General features: G+C 45.9%; 1 protein-coding gene across 1 annotated transcript in view; it reads right to left on the reverse strand.

Annotated features, from left to right (window-relative positions):
* Positions 1 to 17,303, reverse strand: part of EXOC4 (exocyst complex component 4) — a 358,562-nt gene that overhangs the window by 126,030 nt on the left and 215,229 nt on the right. The window lies entirely within an intron of this gene.

The raw sequence follows: 17,303 nt of genomic DNA on the forward strand, positions 1-17,303 counted from the left end.
AGTTGGGTCATGAAACATCTGCAAGAAAACAGCCAAGCTCAGAGAGCACCAAGGACCCCACATTCCTCCTCCCCCTCCTCCTCTTCTGCCTCTTCCCTCCTCTTCCTCCTCTCCTCCTCCTCCTCCTCCTTCTCCCTCCTCCTCTTCTACTTCCTTCTCCTCCTCTTCTTCTTCCTCCTCCTCCCTCTTCTTCTTCCTTCTCCTCCTCCTTCCTCCTCTTCCTCCTTCCTCCTCCCTCCTCTTCCTCCTCCTCCTCATCTTCTACTTCCTTCTCCTCCTCCTCCTCCCTCCTCCTCCTCCTCCTCCTCTTCCTCCTCCTCCTCTCCACTCCCTTCTAGCACTGAAAATGTTACTTAGTAGAGCCACCCGCAAGAAAATAACTAAGCTCAGAGAGCACCAAGGACCCATCAGTCATCCTCTTCCTCCTCTACACAAACCCCACTCCTTTCTAGCCCTGATGATATTACCTACTTGGGTCATGAAACGTCCTGAAGAAAAAAAAAACATACTCAGAGAGCACCAAGGACCCTACAGTTCTTCTCTTCCTCTTCCTCCTCCTCCTCTTCCTCCTCCTCCACTCTGCAAACCCCACTCTCTTCTAGCACTGATGATATTACCTAGTTGGGTCATGAAACGTCCTGAAGAAAAAAACAACAACAACCAAGCTCAGAGAGCACCCAGGACCCCACAGCTCAACCTCGACCTACGAATATTCTCTTCCGTCGATGACAAGAAAGTTAGGTAGACATATATGTAGAGAAGAGAAGACAGATCAAGGTATCAACGCTCTTTGAGAAAAGAAAGTTGCCGCGTTGCGGTTCTTTCGCCTACAATTCGCATTTAGCCGGAAGAAGCAAAAGAGTTAACTTGAACGGAAGTTTCCGGAAAGTCCCAACAAAGCAGAAAGCGGACAGTTGTTCCAGCAGAAAACAACAGCTGGAATAGCCAGTAGCCTTAGGTTGGTGGAGAAATCTCGTCTCTCCGTCAAAAGGTGCCCTGGAGAGCTGCATTCGAGACATGCTCTTTAGTCATCGCCGATCCATGCGCTTCTCCGGTAGAAGCTGTCACCCTCAAAGGCTTTGCAACAACTCAACGCGAAGCCCCCCCCCCGGAGATCAAAGACCGGTCCATCATGCTACTCAAGCGACAGGGCCTCTAACACCATCTCCCTTCTTCCATCTACGGTGGCAAAATATTGGCCAAAGGGGACAGATCTGCCAACCTGCGTTACGTCACTGTGATTACCAATGGCTTCTGACAATCTGGGGGTGGGGAGGTTTATAGGCAGAGGGGGGGGTGTCTCATGGCAAGCGAGAAGATCCCCCTTTCCAACCCCATCTCAAGGTTTAAGGCCAAAGTCAAGTTCAAAGTTATTTGTCGGCTCGGATTTCAGTTCCCTGAATTTTTATTTTTTATTTTAATTTGATTTATATGCCGCCCTTCTCCGGAGACTCAGGGCGGCTTACAATGCGCTAAGCAATAGCCTTCATACTTTTGTATATTTATACAAAGTCAGTTTATTGCCCCCACAAACTGGGTCCTCATTTTACCTATCTTAGAAAGGATGGAAGGTTGAGTCAACCTTGAGCCTTGGCGAGATTCAAACCAGCAGTAATTGCAGGCAGCTGGTCTTAATAACCATCTTAATAACAGGGTGCCTTAGACCACTGTACTACCAAGGTTCCACCAATTTATCTTCGGCTGCAGAATTACTTGGAAAAATCCAAGCGATGGACAGAAAAAAGCTAACGGGATAAGAGGGATGGAAGAGAGAACGGTGTTGTAAGGGTCTTTGGGTGGAAGTCCCTGAAGTTTTTGACCCTGATGCCATGGGGCTGGAGAAGGTACGAAGGTGTAACACTCTGTAATCCGGAAACATTAAAAAGATAAGAAAGCTAGGTCCAGAATAATGGATTTTGGAGCAGAGTATAATCCAGGAGTGCCCAGCTTTTAAAACATGTGGACTTCAACTCCCAGAATTCCCCAGCCAGCATGTCAATTGCATAAGATTGAGGGGTTTATTACTATTGACACTACCTTTGCTTTCTTTTGCCACAGTCATTCTTTAAACCTGTAAAAATAAGTCCCAATAGTAACAAATGCTTGGATGTCATCCCAAAAGAGCTGGAGCTTCACTTGAATACCACCGGCATTGAAAAATTCCACCATCGGTCAATTGCAAAAAAGGCAGCTTGACTCGGAAGAGCTTACATCCTGCGATGGGATCTCTAACATTATCAAACATCCACAACTGCCTATCCCAGGTCCTGGGAAGGACCTGTTCTGTCCCCAACCACACGCACACACACCAACAGACGTTCAAGAGTTAAAGACCAAACCAGCCGGCAAAATCCTTTTCCTTATGATAACGGAACTTGGCAACAACCTAGTGGCTGCCTGCCAAGAGTTTATTATTTACAAAGAGGAGAGATAACGTCTCCCCACTCCTGGTACATCAAAAGAAACAGCTCAATAATTACGGAGTCAATCAAGTCCAGAGATAATCCAGCAAAGTCTATAGCCAAAAGTCCGGCAATGCAGAATGGCGTGGAAGCTTTCAGCTTTGTTCGTCACAAGGTTTGACTGGCCACCACACTCCCTTTTATACCCTGTGGGGTGTGGTCCAGTGACTCAGCCTAATCTCGGGCACGCCTTTTCTTCTGTTGCGCGCACTTATCTCTGCGACGCTGGCGTGGGTCCAGTGCTCCAGCATGCACACATGCACACACATCCACGCGTGTTCACCATCACTGCTCTAGCGGTATAGCTTCCATTCAGTGGTGAAATCCAATTTTTTTTTACTACCGGATCTGTGGGCGTGGCTTGGTGGGCGTGGTGTGGCTTTGTGGGCGTGGCTTGGTGGGCATGGCACAGGAAGGATACTGCAAAATCCCCATTCCCATCCCACTCCTGGGGGAAGGATATTGCAAAATCCCCATTCCCATCCCACTCTGGGGCCATCCAGAGGCGGTATTTGCTGGTTCTCCGAACTGCTCAAAATTTCCGCTACTGGTTCTCCAGAACCTGTCAGAACCTGCTGGATTTCACCCCTGCTTCCATTTAGAGAATCCCTCTCCAAAGTTGCTATCTCTGGGATCCAAATATTTTTTGGGGCCTGAGTTTGTCACATTCAAAACCACAAAGCCAGAGGCAGGCAGCTGTGGTGGCTTCAATGTTCGGCTAGCGTTGACTGCCCTGGTTCCTTCCGGGCGCCAGCAAAGGGCACTTCCATCAGGATGCCTCTCCCCAGACATCTCTCCACATCAGGCTGAACGGTTCCGACAGCTTCACTGGCCTTGAGCTGCTGGGATGCGCCACCAAAGTTGGGGCGAAGCACCGTGGATGTCCTTGAGTGAAGCTGGCGCGGCTCTCTCCAGGTCATGCCTGCTTCAGCCGGGGACGGGGGCTTTTTTGTGCCACTTTTGAGCCCTTTCTTCGAAGAGAAACACTGCTGTGGAAATAACCCTACAGGTTGCAGCTTTGAAGAAAAAGGCATAGTGAAGGCATCACAGCTTGATCTGTTATAATCCAGTCCCAGGTTCATAAAGGGCCTAACAAAAACTGGTTGAGCAGTCTTGGAGCTCTAGTAAAGGTTTAAATGTCACTTCTTATTACTTCCGGTCAGATTGGCAAATCAAGGAACTACCAACTCAGAAAAACAAGTAAACGGCAACCTAAATAAGGAACCAGTGAGAATACTCCCACCAACCCTGACAGGACAAGCTACTTGTATATGAACAGAAAGCAAGACCCCTGCACTCAATAATATTGATGGTGTTACCTAGTTGGGTCATGAAATGTCTGCAAGAAAACAATCAGAAAGGCAAGGATCCCACAGTTGTCCTCCTCCTCCTCCTCCGTTCCATAAACTCCACTCCCTTCTAGCACTGATGATGTTCCCTAGTTGGGTCACAAAATGTCTGCAAGAAAACAATCAGAAAGGCAAGGAACCCACAGTTGTCCTCCTCCTCCTCCTCTCCATAAACTCCACTCCCTTCTAGCACCGATGATGTTCCCTAGTTGGGTCACAAAATGTCTGCAAGAAAACGATCAGAAAGGCAAGGAACCCACAGTTGTCCTCCTCCTCCTCCTCTCCATAAACTCCACTCCCTTCTAGCACCGATGATGTTCCCTAGTTGGGTAAAGCTTAGGAGAACATAATCTACTAGGTCAGTGATGTTCAACCTTTTCGGTACTCAGTGCCGAAAAGGGAGCGCATGCGCGCAGCATCGAGTGCCGAAAAGGGAGAACTTTGTGCGCTCGCCAGGGCCGTGACCAGGAAGAAGAGCTGCCCAGGTGGCATCTTGAGCACTGGATAAAGTACTTCTGGTTTCCAGCGCGCGCATGCGTGCCAGCCAGCAAGTCTTCCAGTTACTGCCACACATGTGCATGCGCAGATCAACTGGCCGGCACACATGCTCACGCCGGAAAATGGAAGACCAGCTCTTCCGGTTTCCGGCACTGCCGCAAGCACAAAGGCCAGCTGATTGTCGTGTGTGCATGTGCGCCAGAAACCCCAGAAGAGGAATAGGCGATGCCACGTGTGCTAGGCGACATGGTTCCCCGTGTCACTTCGGACATGCGTGCCATAGGTTCACCATCACGGTACTAGGTATTGAAAGAACAATTTTTCCTCCCACTCGCCTTCTCTCTTGTGCCCCTTCCTGTCATCGTGACTTCAAGGAGGAACCATGTTCATTAAAAACAACCACAAGCACAAATTTCCGCTCTCGTAGGAAGCCTGGCTGGTACAATATGACCTCCTTTCATTTGAGAAATGAACCTTTCTACTGAATTGCACCGGCTGATAGGATTCCAAATAGTAAAAGCCGAGCAGTACGGTTTTAACGTCACTTTATTTAAAGACTCATTTAAACTTATTTATACAACTCGGGCTGCTGCCTGGTTTCGGACTTTCTCCTTTCTGCAAATGGGGGTGGGGGGGGGGAATGAGTGGCCCAGAGGCACGTCAAGAGCACTGCCCTTTATTTTTATTTTTTAAATGGCATTTTATGCGTGAATTCTTAGAAAAGCACTTAGAGGTAATGAAGTGGGCATTCCGTGATGCTTTTTGACTAGAGAGCGCATCCGCTATTAAGCTTTCAATCTTTGCTTCAATAGCCGCTTATGGAATGAGAATTCTGCTGCAGAAAACCTTTCTCTTATTACAGAATAACAGAGAGTTGGAAGGGACCTTGGAGGTCTTCTAGTCCAACCCCCTGCTCAAGCAGGAGACCCTATACTGTTCCAGACAAATGGCTATCCAGTCTCTTCTTAAAAACTTCCAGTGTTGGAGAATTTATAACTTCTGGGAGGCAAGGAGTTCCACTGGTTAATTGTTCTCACTGTCGGGAATTTTCTCCTTAGTTCTAAGGTGCTTCTCTCCTTGATTAGTTTCCACCCATCGCTTCTTGTCCTGCCCTCAGGTGTTTTGGAGAATAGTTTGACTCCCTCTTCTTTCTGGCAGCCTTTTAAATATTGGAATGCTGCTATTGCGTCACCCCAGGTCCTTCTTTTCATTAAACTAGACATACCCAGAGGTGAATTTTAGCAACAGGTTCCTTTTTTTCCTGCCTCTGAAACTTCTGAAACTCCAGAAAACTTTTTTTCCTGCCTCTGAAAGCCTCTGAAACAGCTTCAGAAAAAAAGCCTCTGAAGCTCTGTTTGGAGAATTTTTTTCTGAAGCTTCGTTTCTGATGTTTTTTTCAGCTGAAACCTCCATTTGAGAAGCCAGGCGGGGCTACATTCAGAGTATAAGATGCACCCAGATTTTCACCCTCTTTTGAGGGGGAAAAAGATGTGTCGTATACTCCGGAAAATACGGTATTTAAAAAGCGCTTTTGGCTATGAAAGTGAGCCAAGAATTGCTGCCTCGACAGAGAAAGAATCGTGTCAAAAGTTCCCGCTCTCGAATGTGACCAGCTAAAACCCCACATTGACTGTCACAGCCCCTTTACCAGAGGTGTCAAAATGTGTATATTATTTAGTCTTGTGCCAAGTTAGGTTTGGGGGGGGAAGGAGGGTTTGGAGACGACAAGACCAGCCGCTGACAGGCTGTCCTGATTGATAGAAGCATCTTTGCAAAAACCAAACCTGACCGATCGGATGCGGCCACCTTACTTGACGTGACGGGAACGAGACAAATCTTTTGGGGGGCAGGCATGGTGGTAGGATTGTCTCGAGCTTTCCTGGACTCGCCTCTCAGCCAGAGGAAGGCGAGGTTTTGCTGGCTGAGGGGAGGAAATCGGCACCTTCACCTGAAGGATTTTCATCCGCTGTCACCCCTAATAATAGATGTGCAGCTAAATTGTCAGCTCTCATAAAGCTTTAACAATGTCACACGAGCAAAAAACCCCCCACACTGTCACCAGTCATCTGGGTTGTCTCCATAATGACACGTTTCACAATCACTTAGCAAAATTTTATATTTTTTAAAGGAAAACATCTATCTATCTATCTATCTATCTATCTATCTATCTATCTATCTATCTATCTCTATTGTATATCTGCCTATTTCCATCTATCTACCTACCTACCTACCTATCATCCATCCATCCATCCATCCATCCATCCATCCATCCATCTATATTTACCTATCATCCATCTATCTATCTATCTCTATTGTATATCTGCCTATTTCGATCTATCTATCTCTCTATTTATCTCTCTCTCTATTTATCTATCTATCTGCCTACCTACCTATCATCCATCCATCCATCCATCCATCTATATTTACCTATCATCCATCTATCTATCTATCTATCTCTATTGTATATCTGCCTATTTCCATCTCTCTCTCTCTCTCCCTACCTATCATCCATCCATCCATCCATCTCTATTGTATATCTGCCTATTTCCATCTCTCTCTCTAACTATCTACCTACCTACCTATTATCCATCCATCCATCCATCCATCCATCCATCCATCTATCTATCCATCTATCTATATTTACCTATCATCCATCTATCTCTCTATTGTATATCTGCCTATTTCTATCTATCTATCTCTCTACTTATCTCTCTCTCTCTATTTATCTATCTATCTACCTACCTACCATCCATCCATCTCTATTGTATATCTGCCTATTTCTATCTATCTGTCTATCTATCTACCTACCTACCTACCTACCATCCATCCATCCATATATCTGTCTATTTCCATCTATCCATCCATCCACCCACTCACCCCTTTATTGTATATCTGTCAGTCTATCTATTTACATCCATCCATCCATCCAATCGTATCCATCCATCCATCATCCATCTCTATCATATATCTATCTGTCTATCTATTTCCATCTATCCTATCTATCTATTGTATCTATCATACCTACCTATCTACCTATTTATCTAATCTAATCTAATCTAATCTAATCTAATCTAATCTAATCTAATCTAATCTAATCTAATCTAACCTAATCTAATCTATCCATCCATCCCAGACAGACTTAATCACAGTTTCAGCTGGGAACTTGTGAGCATCCTAGAACAGGCCAAGTCCAAAAACACTAGACTAGGCAATACCTGGAACCTGGCACTCAGACAAACCACCCATCGACAGGGACATAGATATAAACAATGTCTACATACATGAAGCCAATAAGAGCTTTTTGCCCTTCTCCCCTTCCTTCCCCTCCCCTGCGTTGCAACCATTCTTAATTGCCATTTGATGCTGATGAACCATGGCTGATGCTGACATCTTCAAACTGCCTTGGTCCAAAACGCTCAAAGGATCATGACTTCCGGCATTTCCGCCATCTGAAAACACAAATAGTTTCACGTCCCCTCCCTCCCCAGGATGGCAGACATCTGTTATCCAACTGCCTGCTAATAAATATATTCCACAAAACGTATAATTATCCTGAAGAGCCACGTGGCTTTGACAGAAGAGGAACATTCTGGGATGTCAAAGAAATGTTTCGCCGGCCTACTGAAAGGGCCGAGGCTCCTAAGCGCAGATGCCCGTGCATAACTTTGGTTTAATTGCATTACTCTTGCACCAATGGGGAACACCTGGCTGCCTCTTCACAAACAGAGCAGCTCCAAACTTGAAAATGCAGCGACCGACCCCTTTTTCCTCATCCTTCGTTTCTCCAATTCATTCCTTCTTCAATACTGAATAAAACAGAATAACAGAGTCGGAAGGGACCTTGGAGGTCTTCTAGTCCAACCCCCAGTCCATGCAGGAGAACCTATATACCATTTCAGACAGATGATTGGCCAGGATAAAAACCTCCAGTGTTGGAAGCCCCAACAACTTCTGGAGGCAAGGAGCTTTCCCTGATTAATTGTTCTCGGTGTCAGGAAATTCCTCCTTAGTTTGAGTCCAGCTGCCTCCAAAATTTTGGGCACCAGGGACCGGTTCTGTGGAGAGAGGTCTTTCAGTGGACTGGAAGAGATGTGGTTTTGTGTGCTGCCTGCATCCCATGGATGGGGTTTTGCTTGTTTGTGAGGTCCAATTTCTAGCATGCTAGGGCCCAGTGCTGGTCCACAGACTGGGGGTTGAAGGATCCCTGTTCTAGGTTGCTTCTCTCCTTGATTAGTTTCCACCCATTGCTTCTTCTCCTGCCTTCAGGTGCTTTGGAGAATAGCTTGACTCCTTCTTCTTTGGGGCAGCCCCTCAAATATTGGAAGGCTACTACCATGTTAATCCTAAGAAAAGAAGGACTAGGGGAGACATGATAGCTGTCTTCCAGTATTGGACCGTATATTTAAGAGCATCTGGAGTAAAGCTGTTTATAGGATAGAGAAAGACATAGAGATAGAGACGGAGATGGAGAGAGAGAGAGAGAGAGTGATAGAATTAGGTAGAAAGACAGAGCTGGCTAGCTTGATTAGGCAGGGAGGCAGGTAAATAAATAGATAACTAGGTGGGGGAGGTAGGTGAATGAATGGATGGAGGGATGGAGGGATGGACAGACAGACAGAGCTGGCTAGCTTGATTAGGCAGGTAAGTAAACAGGTAGATGAATGGTCAAACTAAAGCAGCTGAGAGCAGGAGAAGAAGCAAAGGATGGAAACTAATCAAGGAGAGAAGCAACCTGGAATGAAGGAGAAATTTCCTGACTGTGAGAACAATTAACCAGTGGAACAACTTGCCTCCAGAAGTTGTGAATGCTCCAACACTGGAAGTTTTTAAAATGTTGGATAACCATTTGTCTGAAGTGGTGTAGGGTTTCCTGCCTGGGCAGGGGGTTGGACTAGAAGACCTCCAAGGTCCCTTCCAACTCTATTCTATTCTATTCTATTCTATTCTATTCTATTCTATTCTATTCTATTCTAGTCTAGTCTAGTCTAGTCTAGTCTAGTCTAGTCTAGTCTAGTCTAGTCTTTCTTTTCATTAAACTAGACATGCCCAATTCATGCGTACATTCTTTGTATGTTTTAGCCTCCAGTCCCCTAATTATCTTTGTTGCTCTTCTCTGCCCTTGTGGGTACTACATCACTGGAGGGTTTTAAGAAGAGACTGGACAGCCAATTGTCTGGAACGGTATAAGGTCTCCTGCTTGAGCAGGGGGTTGGACTAGAAGACCTCCGAGGTCCCTTCTGTTTTGCCCCGTGACCAGGAGAACGTTGCATGCCATACAGTTCACAACAAGGCAATCCACCCAGCTTGTACAGACCCGGTGACTTCCCATCAACAGAGCCTTTCTGCTTCTACTTGAAAAGAAGTCGGAGAAGACGGCGCCTGTCACAAAAATCATTTTTCTTCTCCCAAGTGGTTATTGATGTGCTGCTCAGCAAAAAAGGAGAGGAAAAAGAAGTAGATTGAGATGTAGCAAATGCCGTTTTGGCCTCCCGGTGTGACAAGCCTATTGTACAACAGAGAGAAAGAGAGAGGGAGGGTGGATGGATGGATGGATGAGAGCAAGAGAATGGATAGATGGATGGATAGATAGATGAGAGAGGGGGGAGGGAGGGGAAGAGAGAGAGGATAAATGGATGGATGGTTGGATTGATGGATAGATAGATGAGAGATAGATGAGAGGGGGAGGGGGGAGGGAAGAGATAGTAGATGGATGATTGGATGGATGGATGGGAGAGAGAGAGAATTGATGGACGGATGGATAGATGAGAGAAAGAAGGAGAGAGAATGGATGGATGGATGGATGGATGGATAGACAGATGAGAGATAGATGAGAGAGAGAGGGAGGAAGGGAGGGAAGAGATAGGTAGATGGATGACTGGACGGACGGATGGATGGATAGATGAAAGAGAGAGAGAGAATGGATGGATGGATGGATAGATAGATGAGAGATAGATGAGCGGGGGAGGGGGAGGAAGGGAGGGAAGAGGTAGGTAGATGGATGATTGGACGGACGGATGGATGGATGGATAGATGAGAGAAAGAGAGAGAGAGAGAGAATGGATGGATGGATGGATAGATAGATGAGAGATAGATGAGCGGGGGAGGGGGAGGAAGGGAGGGAAGAGATAGGTAGATGGATGATTGGATGGATGGATGGATGGGAGAGAGAATGAATGGCTGGATGGATGAAGAGAGAGAGAGAGAGAAAGAAAGAATGAAAGAAAGAAAGAAAAAAAAGAAACAAAAAGAATGAATGAGAGAGCAAGAGAAAGAGAGAAAGAGGGAGGGGGACAGAGAAAGAAAAAAGGCAAGAAAGAAACAGAGAAACAGAAGGAGAATGAATAAGAGAAAGAGAGAGAGAAAGAGGAAAGAGAGAGAGAGAGAGAGAGCCTCCCGCCGCAAATCCTGCCCTAACCATTTTTATGATGTGCATTATTTCCCGGCGCCTGGCCATCAAGCTGCTAAGGCAACCCAAGCAGGGTGTAGAAATTGCTATTCCAATGGCCAAACCAGAAGAAAGGGAAAGAGAAAATGCAACCCGCCCAGGACTTTCCAGGATGCCTTGCCTGCTTTTGGAACGTCAGCCGCGCAGATGAGATCGGATCGGCCGTGACAAGCTGACAGAAACGCTCGAGAGGCACAGCCGGAACTACACACCACAGCAAAAGCGGTCCCTTTGGAGAAAGAGGGGGGGGGTTTCTTTTCTTCTCTCTCGCCAAGGAGGGCTGCCTTCCCCGTCACCACGCGGCGGCTGACAACTCTATGAAAGACGGCGAGGGCTGGTTGACGATGCCGTCGTTAGCCCTTTGCCGATGTGAAGAATCAAAACTGATCGCTTGTCATCCGCTTTTTCTTTCGCCACGCAAGTCTGCGGGAAGTCTCTGCGAATCAATGAGGGTTTTTTTTCTTCTTTTTAAAGGGGGGAGGAGGAGGAGGAGGAGGAAGATATCAATGGAATTCTTGGTGCTCTCTGAGATTGGTTGCTTTTTTGCAGACGTTTCATGACCCGACTAGGTAGCAGCATCAGTGCTAGAAGGGAGTGTGGGTTGCAGGGAGGAGGAGGAGGAGGAGGAGGAGGAGGAAGAGAGGAACTGTGGGGTCTTCGGTGCTCTCTGAGCTTGGTGGTTTACTTGCAGATGTTTCATGACCCAGCTAGGTAGCAGCACCAGTGCTAGAAGGGAGTGTGGGTTTTGGGGGGGAGGAGGAGGAGGAGGAGGAGGAGGAGGAATGACTGTGGAGACATTGGTGGTCTCTGAGCTTGGTTGTTTTCTTGCAGACGTTTCATGACCCAGTTAGGTAGCAGCACCAGTGCTAGAAGGGAGAGTGGGTTGCGGGGAGAAAGAGGAGGAGGAGGAGGAGGAGGAGGAGGAGGAGGAGGAGGAGGAGGAGGAGGAGGAGGAGGAGGAGGAGGAGGAGGAGGAATGACTGTGGAGACATTGGTGCTCTCTGAGCTTGGTTGTTTTCTTGCAGACATTTCATGACCCAACTAGGTAGCTACATCAGTGTTTAAGGGAGTGGGGGTTACAGTGAGGGAGGGGAGGAGGAGGAGGACCGTGGGGTTCTGGGTGCTCCCTGAGCTTGGTTATTTCCTTGAAGATATTTCATTACCCAACTAGGTAACATCATCAGTGCTACAAGGAAGTGGAGTTTATAAAGAGGAGGCGGCTCTGAGCTGAAGAAGCTTTTTGGATGAGAAGCAAAACGTCTTCAAAGAAAAATCAGAAAGTCCAGGTGCCTCTTGGTGGGGGGGGGGGGAAGCCCTTTGGGATCCCCAGGCAACTTCTCTCTATCACCCTCTGCTATAGAGGTGTTCCCTGAGGATGGGCTCCAGCGTGAATCCGAAAGCTCAGAGGACTAAATCTCTGGTCCCGGTGACCGACCCAGTTTGGATCCTGCAACGTTATCCTGGGACGCCTTATCCTCTTACGCCTTCATTTGTAAGAGATCATCCCGGCTAAGATCAATCTACGTCGTTGCTCAGAGTCAACCACCAACTCGATCGCACATCGTTCAATCAGTGATTATTTAAAAAAAAAAAAAAAAACACCACAGATTTTTAAAAGTCCACTTACTCAGGGCCCAGAATTCATCATCTTCATTCATTCATTCATTCATTCATTCATTCATTCATTCATTCATTCATTCATTTATTTATTTATTTATTTATTTATTTATTTATTTATTTATTTATTTATTTATTTATTCGAATTTCTATACCGCCCTTCTCCTTTCGGACTCAGGGCGGTGAACAGCCAGATAAAAAACATCTATACAAACATCACGGTTAAAAAATAAAGTTAAAATAATTTATAAATTTGGCCCATAATTTAAAACTTGTCAATTTAAAATAAATATTAAAATTTTAAAACTAACCCTAAAATCAGGACAGACCGGCTAACTGAAAAAAATAAGTTTTTAGGGCCCGACGAAAAATCCGGAGGTCGGAGATCACTCGTATCTCTGGGGGTAGATTGTTCCATAGGGTAGGTGCCAGCACAGGGAAGGCTCTCCTCCTGGGGGTCGTCAGCCGGCATTGTCTGGCCGACGGCACCCTGAGGAGGCCCTCTCTGTGGGAGCGAACCGGACCCATAATCCCTTGCGGGCTGGAGTCTGGGCAACTGAATGGAGCTAGCAGAATGCTTGAATGGCCGGATGCCCTTCTTGGTCGCCAATGAGGAGTTTTGTTCGGCAGATATATTTTCAGTGTGCCCAGAGAGAGAGAGAAATATCTGCCTCTGCCTAGGATCGAACTCACAGCCTCCTGATTGTGAGGCCAGAACTCCACCTCTAGGCCGCCGCACCGCTACTCAGGGCCCAGAATTAAATTGCCCAAAAGTAAAAAAAAGAGTGCAAGATGGCGAAAACCTATTAACAATTGAGCAGGAGAGCTGCTGCTGCTGCTTCAGACACTGATGATAAAAAGAAAATTAATCATTGCGGGCGGGAAGACACAAGTGGGGAGATTAAACCCGAACGGTGCTCTATTAAGTTTCCCATCTTCCATCTTCCTCAGCTGAGATATTTGCAAGGCCTAGCAGCCCCTGATGAGTTTCCACCTTAAGAATTTCTAATGCCTTTTAATAATTGACACTCTGCTTGGGAAGACAGAAGAGGCTTCGTTTGGCGGGGCTTGTAAAGCCCAAAACCTGTTTATCAAGAAATCAGCTTAGCTTGCAGCCAACGCTGGAGCGTTCGGCTGGGCTGCTTATTAATCATAACTGGCAGCAAATCATAAGCCATTTGCTGCCAGCCACCACTAAACTTTTCTCCGCTCCTGATCCATAATGAATGACGTTGTTTGCAGCCAAAGGGGGCTCAGAAAGACAACTCAAAGCTGCAACCAAAAGAAGGCAAGGGAGGGCATTGGCCATCAAGGTTGAAGGAAAGAGACGTGAGGATAGATTAGCAAAGTAACAGGATAACAGAGTTGGAAGGGACCTTGGAGGTCTTCTAGTCCAACCCCCTGCTTAGGCAGGAAACCCTACACCACTTCAGACAAATGATTATCCAACATCTTCTTCAAAACTTCCAGTGTTGGAGCATTCACAACTTCTGGAGGCAAGTCCTTCCACTGATCCATTGTTCTCACTGTCAGGAAATTTCTCTTTAGTTCTAAGTTGCTTCTCTCCTTGGTTAGTTTCCATCCGTTGCTTCTTCTCCTACCCTCAGGGGCTTTGGAGAATAGCTTGACTCCCTCTTCTTTGGGGCAGCCCCTCCAAAAAGGGAGCCTGAATGGCGTAGGAGGCTAATGCCTCCTACTAGGCAGTATTTAACATCCAGCTGCCTGCAATTACTGTAAGTTCGAATCTCTCCAAGGCTCAAGGTTGACTCAGCCTTCCATCCTTTCTAAGGTGGGTAAAATGAGGACCTGGTTTGTGGGGGCAATAAGATGACTTTGTATAAATATACAAAAGTATGAAGGCTATTGCTTAACGCATTGTAAGCCGCCCCGAGTCTCCGGAGAAGGGCGGCATATAAAAATAAAATAAAATAGTGGAACACTGCTATCATGTCTCCCCTGGTCCTTCTTTCCATCAAACTAGACAGACCCAATTCCAGCAACCATTCTTTATAGGTTTTAGCCTCCAGTCCTCTAATCTTCTTTGCTGTTCTTCTCTGCACTCTTTCTAGAGTCTCGACATCCTTTTCTACATCTTAGCGACCAAAACTGGATGCAGAATTCCAACTGTGGAGTAGGCCGAGGCCTACTCATATCTACCAATACCACTTCACGTGATCTTGATTCTATCCCTCTGATTTATGCAGCCTAGGATTGCGCTGACTTCTAAAATGTTAACACTCAGCTGTCGTTGTACAGAAGAAATATATTTAATACCAATGCATTTAGTTGTTTTCAAGAGATGCCTAGAGGATGCATTGGTTTTTTTTTAGCATCCAAACTTTAAAAACTTTGCACACCCCTCTCAAGTCTGATGCTCTTCCAGGTTCTTGGATTAGAAGTCTCATAAATCCTACCCAATATGATGATGGGAACTCTCCTGTAATGTATCTGAAGTGTTCGTGACCTCGTCAGTACCCATGACATATGTCAGATTTGTTTCAAACTTGGCAGCTTTAAGAACTGTGGACTCCAACTCCCAGAATTCCCCAGCCAGCATGCTTTAAGATGGGCGGACTTCAACTCCCAGAATTCCCCAGCCAGCATGCTTTAAGATGGGCGGACTTCAACTCCCAGAATTCCCCAATCAAGCATGCTTTAAGGTGGGCGGACTTCAATTCCCAGAATTCCCCAATCAAGCATGCTTTAAGGTGGGCGGACTTCAACTCCCAGAATTCCCCAATCAAGCATGCTTTAAGATGGGCGGACTTCAACTCCCAGAATTCCCCAGTCAAGCATGCTTTAAGATGGGCGGACTTCAACTCCCAGAATTCCCCAGCCAGCATGCTTTAAGATGGGCGGACTTCAACTCCCAGAATTCCCCAGCCAGCATGCTTTAAGATGGGCGGACTTCAACTCCCAGAATTCCCCAGCCAGCATGCTTTAAGATGGGTGGACTTCAACTCCCAGAATTCCTTAGTGAAGCATGCTTTAAGGTGGGTGGACTCCAATTCCCAGAATTCCCCAGCCTGCATTAAAATTCTTCAAAACAGGATATATAAGGATCCTTTACATAAGGAACAATATAAAAGCATATGGCCTACTGGAGGCCAGAGGTGGGAATTCTGGGAGTTGAAGTCCACAGAAGTTGCTATCGTTGCTCACACCTGGCCTACAGTTTGTATTAAATCACGACGGCGGAAATGACTATACAAGATCTTCCAATTCCTGTTGATGGTTGGTTGGCTGAGGGATGGAAGGATCTGTCAACATTTGGCATTTCCTACTCACATCTCCTGCAATCTCGTCTTCTACTTATTTTCATTATGTTTACTGCTTTCATTGTTTTAAGCGTTGATGATAACTCTTTTAATGCTTGTATTCTGCTGAGCGAGATGGGAGGCCGTATAAACTTGCGGAATAAATATGTTGCATTTAAAGACTTGAAAGAGCAATAATTATTGGGGAAAGCCACTGATTTGTATCTTGCAAAGGGACCTATCTCTGCTGAGAATGTCATTAGTATTATTATGATTGGTGGCACAGTCAGCCAGAAGTTGAGACTGGATTGCCATTTTTATCAAGCTACCGAGCACTTCCCAAGGACCTGAGATAGGTAGATGTACTTTGATGGTCACCACCGAAGAGCCTTGGTAGTACAATGGTCTAAAGCACCCTGTTATTAAGACCAGCTGCCTGCAATTACTGCAGGTTCGAATCTCCCCAGGCTCAAGGTTGACTCAGCCTTCCATCCTTTCTAAGGTAGGTTAAATGAGGACCCAGATTGTGGGGGCAATAAGCTGACTTTGTATAAATATACAAAAGTATGAAGGCTATTGCTTAACGCACTGTAAGCCGCCCTGAGTCTCCGGAGAAGGGCGGCATATAAATCAAATTAAAAAAAAAAACAACTATCATCAAAATAAATTAATAAAAGAGAAAAACACACCTTCTGAAAAACCCCTAGAGAACATGAAATTAAATCACCATCATCATCTTTTAACGACATAATCCCTTGTAGATAACTGAATATCCCTTGGCAATTGAATGGAGCTAGCTGAGCGTTTACTGGCCGGATGCCCTTCCTGTCGCCAATGAGGAGTTTTGTTCAGCAGATCTATTCTCATTGTGCCCAGAGAGAGAAATATCTGCCTCTACCCAGGCTCAAACTCACAGCCTCCTGATTGTGAGGCGAGAGCTCCTCCTCTAGGTCACCGCATCATTCCACAGAACATGAAATTAAATGCTGGAAGCTAAAGTAAAACATTCACATCTGGACAAATGGATTCTGAAGAAGGCATAAAAGAAACCTCTGAGGTTTCTACAAATATTGTCCCCCACATCCTTAAGCCCATGTATGCAACCGTTAAGGGCTAGCTATTTGACACTGTCTCTCTTTCTAATGGAAGAAAAGTGTTTCAGATACTGAAGGATACGATGCCAAACTACGTGGTTTTGCAATAAACAGCCCAGAGATACACCAAAAAGAAATGAAACGTTCCGACAAGCCCAGAGAAAAGGTTATATTTATACATTTATATTATAATTGTGTATCTATATTTATATCTATAACATTTTTCTATTCATCCATCCATCCTTTCTCTCTATCATTGATCTGTCTATCTATCATCTATCTCTCTATCCACCCATCCATCCATCCATCCATTCATCCATCTATATCATCTCTTTCTCTTTCTTTCTCTGTGTCTGTCTGTCTGTCTGTCTGTCTGTCTGTCTGTCTGTCTGTCTGTCTGCCTGCCTGCCTGCCTGCCTGCCTGCCTGCCTGCCTGCCTACCTACCTACCTACCTACCCTGTTTCCCCAAAAATAAGACCCAACCGGAAAATAAGTCCTAGCGTGATTTTTCAGGATGCTCGTAATATAGGCCCTACTCCCCAAAATAAGCCCAAGTAACCTTGTCAGCCAGATGGGTGCA

This window comes from Pantherophis guttatus, chromosome 7 (genome assembly GCF_059756535.1).
Source record: "Pantherophis guttatus breed Tessera chromosome 7, ASM5975653v1, whole genome shotgun sequence".
Lineage (NCBI taxonomy): Eukaryota > Metazoa > Chordata > Lepidosauria > Squamata > Colubridae > Pantherophis > Pantherophis guttatus.